Source organism: Bubalus bubalis, chromosome 1, assembly GCF_019923935.1.
Source record: "Bubalus bubalis isolate 160015118507 breed Murrah chromosome 1, NDDB_SH_1, whole genome shotgun sequence".
NCBI lineage: Eukaryota > Metazoa > Chordata > Mammalia > Artiodactyla > Bovidae > Bubalus > Bubalus bubalis.
Window position 1 is genome coordinate 109728381 of NC_059157.1, and position 7077 is coordinate 109735457.

Here is a 7077-nt window from a genome sequence, read left to right on the forward strand (position 1 = left end):
AATAGCAACTGAAAAGAAGTACTTGGTATAAGAGAGGGAATGGAGGATGGGGAGGAAGATGACACCATTCACCATCCCTTACCATTGCCTTCTCTGAGTATCTGGGAGGTTTCGGTAGCTCAGAGCAATCTTTGGGGAATATAGGTGGATTTTCTTTGGGTCAGTGTTTCTAAAACTTTGATCTTTATAAATAACCTCGTATCAAGCCATAGGCCAACAAGAAACGGATTTGAGAGTTTATTAAGAGGACTGTTTACAAAGGTGTTGGCAGGAAGTGAGGAAATCACGAGGGACAGTGCAAGTTCCCTGGGGCTGAGGGCAGTGGGAGCTGCTGTGCTCTGTGTCTGAAGAGGCCAGAGGAGGAAGCACCAGAGTCTGGAGACAGAGAGATCTGCAGGACCTCTGGTCAAGGGACAGAGAGGGGGCAGCAATCCTGCAGAGAGGGAACCGAGTAAACAGATTCTCCATCCTCAGTCTTCTTTCTTCCCTCATTCTCCTGTTGGTGCTCCCACTTGAGTGACTCCAGCCAGAAGCTGGAAGGCAAGAGGCACGTTGATGTGGGGTATAAAACAGAGCAGAGAAGGTAGGAATGGCTGGGATGGCTGTGGGAACAGAGAGACATGGAGCACACCTTCACTACCTTCTCCATAGCCAGGTACTCCTGGATTCCTCTGCACTGAATGGTTTTGCCTGTGTTGTGTGTGTGCTCAGTCGCTGTTCAACTCTTTGAGGCCCCCTGGACTGTAGCCCTCCAGGCTCCTTTGTCCATGGGATTCTCCAGGCAAGAATACCGGAGTGGGAGGAGCAGGGGATCTTCCCAACTCAGGGATCAGAACTGCACCTTCAGCGGCTCCTGCACTGGCAGGCGGATTCTTAACCACTGAGCCACCGGGGTTTGGCTTAAGTCTTAACAATAATTTTGACCATTTTTAAGTGTATAATTTAAGTAGTATTAAGCACATCCTCATTGTTGTGCAGCCATTACCACTATCCATCTCCAGAAATTTTTCGTCATCCAGGACTGAAACTTTGTCCCCATTAACCAACAACTCCCCATTTGCCGCTCCCCTCAAATGCTGGTAACTACCATTCTAATGTTTATCTCTATGAATTCTACTCTTCTAGAATACCTGATGCAATCATACACTGTTTATACCTTTGTATCTGGCCTGTTTTACTTATGTTTCCTTGGTTCATCCATATTGCAGCATGTGTCAGAATTTGCTTCCTTCTCAAGGGTGAATAATATTTTATTGTGTGTATAAACCACATTTTGTTTATTGTTTCATCCATCAGTGGACACTTGGATTGCTTCCACCTTTTGGCTATTGTGAATAATGCTGCGAAGAATGTGGGCATACATACAGTGTTTGAGACAAAAAGAAAAAAAAAAAACCTAAATAAACGGGCTTTGAAAGGAAACTGCTGACTTGCCAATTCACTCTCCACAATAGAGGCTGGGCAAATGATGCAAGCAGCAGGCTGCAGCTGCATCCGGGCTGAGTCACCTAGGTCATCAGGAGGGAGAGCTTCAGCCCTTGTTCAAAGCCCAGGTGACACAGTGTGAATGCTCACAGACACACTCTGTTTTCAGCACTGTCCACCCCAGTCAGTAGAACAACTTGAAAAATCTTCAATATATGGACTTAAGAGGTTTTTTTTTCCCCTCAAAACCCAAACCCTTCTTTCCTTTTATCCTTCCCTTTTTTAACTCCACCCAGGTTCCCAGCAAGAACCTCCCTAGAGGAAAGGGTGGAGGCAGAAAGCAGAGCAAACGCCAGTGTGGCTGAATGGAAAGCTGAATTTAGGGACTGTCCCGAATGCCCTGTGCTGAACCTAGAAATGTAAAGGCCAGAAGTGATCACAGGGAACTTGATTTCTAATTTTAAAAAGGTTTTACAAGACTATCCTTTTTTGCATGTGTATTAAATAAGGTTTTAGGGAGGGGAAAAAAAAAAACCTCCCTAGAGACAGACCTACCCTGAACTGAATGAGGCTGTAATTTCCTGTTCTCTTACTTTAAAGCACTGTTAGACTCTCACATTTTATTTTGCTCCCCATTAGAAACTAGATCATTACCATACATGGAAAGCCAGTTTCCCTTATAAAAATAAATACGAGAACATAACAGTGTTTAAAAACTCCAACTAGCTCCTGTGGCTTGCTGAAGGCTCTATGCCCCAGGCCTGCTTTATTCTTATTAAAAAGAAAAAATTAGCAAGTGTGAGAGAAATGTCAAAAACTTATCAACACCAAACAGAGACTTTCTTCTGTGTATACAGTCAGTGGACTGAAAGAAATTTAGAGCACGACCAGCAAATTCACCATGAGATCTGATGTTATTTCACGCTGGGTCTATGTGCTGCACTGCCTATGCTCTAGGAAGCCTGCCTTTACGTCTGTGGGATGTGTGTGGAGTTAAGAAAAGGGGAGCGGTAACAGAACTTGCCTGATGGCAGGGCAAAGGCAGAGTGTGGGTCTCTCATTCACACCCATGTCACCCCCAACTCCCGCTGAGATGGGGTTTCATGAACAGAGACTGTTGTTGTTCAGTTGCTAAGTTGGATCCAACTCTGTGACCCCGTGAACTACAGCATGCCAGGCTTCCCTGTCCTTCACTGTCTCCCAGAGTTCGCTCAAATTCATGTCCATTGAGTCAGTGATGCTTATCTAACCATTTTATCCTCTTTCGCCCCCTTCTCCTTTTGCCTTGACTCTTTCCCAGCATTGGGGTCTTTTCCAATGAATCGGCTCTTCGAATCAGATGCCCAAAGTATTGGAGTTTCAGCTTCAGCATCAGTCCTTCCAATGGATATTCAGGGTTGATTTCATTTAGGATTGGCTGGTTTGATCTCCTTGCAGTCCAAGGGACTCTCAAGCATCTTCTCCAACACCACAGTTCAAAAGCATCAATTCTTGGCACTCAGCCTTCTTTATGGTACAACTCTCACATCCATACTTGACCACTGGAAAAACCATAACTTTGATTATACAGACCTTTATTTAATTCAGGAATCGGCCCCTATACTTATGTGACACTAAAAACATTAATTCTGGAGGCTTCTTCTCTCTGGCTACTATTCTGAGTATGTTCAATTTGTACTGCAGTCCCCAGAGTGGGCTCCATTTACTAGGCTTCTTCCCCCAACGGTACACCAGAGGCACATGGTTCATTTGTTCTTTGTTAATCCTCCATTGCGTCACCCAAGAGTTGCTTTAGGGTTACCTATAGTTCTTCAGAGTTTAAAAATCTGTATTGATCCAGATTGCTTGCTTTCTTGTGGAGTTAATTTTTTGAACCTGAATGAACTTTCCATGTAACACGATTCCTTCACATATTATTATTGTAGTCTCTCCAACCCATCAGAAATTTTTCACATCCTAATCTTATCTTAAGGAATACTTAGCACTCCCTCTAAGCTTTATGTCATTTAAATCTATATCTATATGTAGATATATATGATGTTTTTTGTAGACTCCTTTTCTATATCTATAGCTAAGAACTTTTAAGGAGGCCAAGGGTAGAGACCTACTTCTGTGTTAGTTGCTCAGTTGTCTCTGATTCTTTGCGACCCCATGAACTGTAGCTCCCTAGGCTCACCTGTCCATGGAATTCTCCAGAAAAGAATACTGGAGTGGGTTGCCATTCCTTTCTCCAGGAGATCTTTCCAACCCAGGGTTTGAACTCAGGTCTCCTTCATTGCAGGCAGATCCTTTACCAACTGAACCACCAGGGAAGCACAGATAACAAATTGCAATCAACAAATTGATTGATCTTAATCAAATGTAATTAAGATCAATCAATACTCTGGACTTTCGTATATATTTCTAACTCATGTTTACCTTGGTATTTACATATTATGAGAAAAGTTTCAATTCTTTATATATACAACAATACCCTGATAAAATATGATTAATTTAACTTTACCATGACTTAATTCCTGGAAATGCAGGCTCCTAATAATTACTATTTTATTATCTAAATACATCCCAGCAAACTTTTTAGTGAATTATTCTTTGCTGGGAATCAACATCAAATTTCCTGATCTCTAATTTTAGAGTCTCTGCTTTCTGGTTACTGGAGAGAATATATGTACCCACCATCTTCTAACCTTCTCTTTGGGATTATCTAGTGATCACTGAATAAAGACCCCAGTTACCCAGTGAAGTCTTTCTAAAGCAAGATTATAATTCAAGGTCTGAATACTGTGGTTGATTTAAAGCAGTTGAATGATTTCTTTTCAACCTTGGTCTCCCTGTTACGTTCACCCCAAACCAATACATGTTCATTTTGACAAGTCAGATTGTAGACACACTTTATGGTTTCCATGACCCCAAGGTAATGAGTGTCAATAGCTTGATGTATGTCCTATACATCTTTCCACATCAATACAAATATATACACACACGATTGTTGGACTTTTTTTGTTTGGGCTTGTTTTTAAACAAAGATGAAATCATAGCACATACATCATTCTGTAATTTTCCTTTGTTATTCACAATATATCATGAATATTCCTCCTGGGCCATACATAGACTTAATTTATTCCCTGAATATATATATTCCAGAGCATGGTCATACTATAATTTAGCCAGCCACTTTCTTGGGATGAATATTAAGGCTGTTTCCAGTTTTCTTCAATTACAAATGATGCTGAAATAAGTATTTTGTAAATTTATTTCTATAAGATATATTTCTTTGGTGAGAATAGCTGGGTCAACAGATACAGAAAAAGCTTAGTAGTGCTGGATTACTTTCCAAAACTGTCATATCAATTCATATACATTCTGACAATGGTTGAAAGAAATAGCTTCTTTTCAACTACTTATTTAAGTAATTGCTTCACCTAAGATCAGTAACCCAAATTTCTCCTCTGGAGTTACCATGTGGTATTCAACACTTTCCAAGTTGGCCAACCAGTTGGCCATCCATGAAATTGAAATAATGCTCTTTCCTTCAGAAGAATAGGGGCCTGAAATTTTATCCTTTTAAAAATGACATTCATTTAGACACAGTAGTCCTCAGAGCAGTGAAATTTCCTGTAGGTGAGCTGCGATGAACTTTTAAAAATGAAGGCTATTGTTTTTATGATTATAAAATTCAACTAATTTTAAAAAATATTTATTTGGCTGTGCTAGGTCTTAGGTATGTGGGATCTTTGATCTTCAATGCAGCATATGGGATCTACTTCTCTGACCAAGCCTTGTGCATTGGGAACATGGAGTCTTAGTCACTGGACCACCAGGGAAGTCCCAAAATTCAACTAATATTAAAAGTTATGAAAGAGAAAATGAAAAGCTAAAACTTCCTGAGCATTTAGCATTCTAATCCCTTTTTATAAATTATCTTATATAATCCTCCCAACAATTGTATGTATTACTTCATTTTACATATAAGAAAACTGAGGGACAGGAAACTTAAACAACCTTCCAATGGTTAGACAACTAGGTTCAGGGTTCACACCAAGCTGTCTGACTCTGTCATCTGGGCTCTAACCACCACATTATACGGTTGTACATATAAACTTGCTCAGTTGGTTTCTAGTACTTAGATGTCTTAACCAATGTCTCTAAAGAAAGATCTCCTCAATCTGGCCCCATTCTATTTAACTAAAATTACTTGCCATTTCCCCGAGTGTGCTTAAGCCAGTATCCCCTAAAAGATACTGTGGACAAGACCTTCTCCAAGCCTTTGCAGCTGCTGCTACCTCCATTCAGACTCTGCCAGTCGTTCTGGGTCCACTTCCAGCTCGCTCCTCTGGGAAGCCTGGCCACTCACAGGTCATTGCAGTTGGTATCTGTGCAGCCTTGCAGTGGTGATGAATAGCTTATTCCATGTTGATCAGGCTATGTTTTCTCTTTCTCTGTGTCTTCCACATCGTAAGCATGCAATAAAAGCTCTTTTAATTAAAGATAATGCTCTAAGGATATAGACAAAGAGAGAGGATAAGGCACAGAGAGGCTTGACTCTAAAGGTTGGTGTCTTTTCATAAGTTTTAGGCCTGGCCTTCATTTATTCAACTTGTTTTAAAATTTCACCTGCCATTGTTACACTTTAACCTTTAAAAATCTCTGCAGAGGAAAGCTCTGGTTGTGCATATAAAGGACACAGCATATAAACACAACTCTTCCCAAATTGCTGCATTCTCATCCAGTCCTTGATTTCCTTGTTGAGTGTTCAGGAAATAGATGGGGAAACAGTGGAAACAGTGTCAGACTTTATTTTTCTGGGCTCCAAAATCACTGCAGATGGTGACTGCAGCCATGAAATTAAAAGACGCTTACTCCTTGGAAGGAAAGTTATGACCAACCTAGATAGCATATTCAAAAGCAGAGAGATTACTTTGCCAACAAAGGTTCGTCTAGTCAAGGCTATGGTTTTTCCTGTGGTCATGTATGGATGTGAGAGTTGGACTGTGAAGAAGGCTGAGTGCCGAAGAATTGATGCTTTTGAACTGTGGTGTTGGAGAAGACTCCTGAGAGTCCCTTGGACTGCAAGGAGATCCAACCAGTCCATTCTGAAGGAGATGAGCCCTGGGATTTCTTTGGAAGGAATGCTGCTAAAGCTGAAACTCCAGTACTTTGGCCACCTCATGTGAAGAGTTGACTCATTGGAAAAGACTCTGATGCTGGGAGGGATTGGGGGCAGGAGGAGAAGGGGACGACAGAGGATGAGATGGCTGGATGGCATCACTGACTCGATGGACATGAGTTTGGGTGAACTCCGGGAGTTGGTGATGGACAGGGAGGCCTGGCGTGCTGCGATTCATGGGGTCGCAAAGAGTCGGACACGACTGAGCGACTGAACTGAACTGAAATGAACTGAAGTGACATTCTGAAAGTGACGTACTGCTTTCCCTAGCCTTAAACACACCTCTGACCTCACTTTTGAGCACACCCAGGCTCAGTGGTGATCATCTCAGTCCTGCCTCTTCTCCAGAAGACATGGCTTCCTCCTTCTAGAGGAGAGTTTAGAGGTGATGGGAACATTGCTGTACCTGAGTCTTTCCATGCCTGTTTGAAGGCCTTAAAATCCTCCCTGATCCTCAGTATTTACCCTCTTATTTATGAAACCAT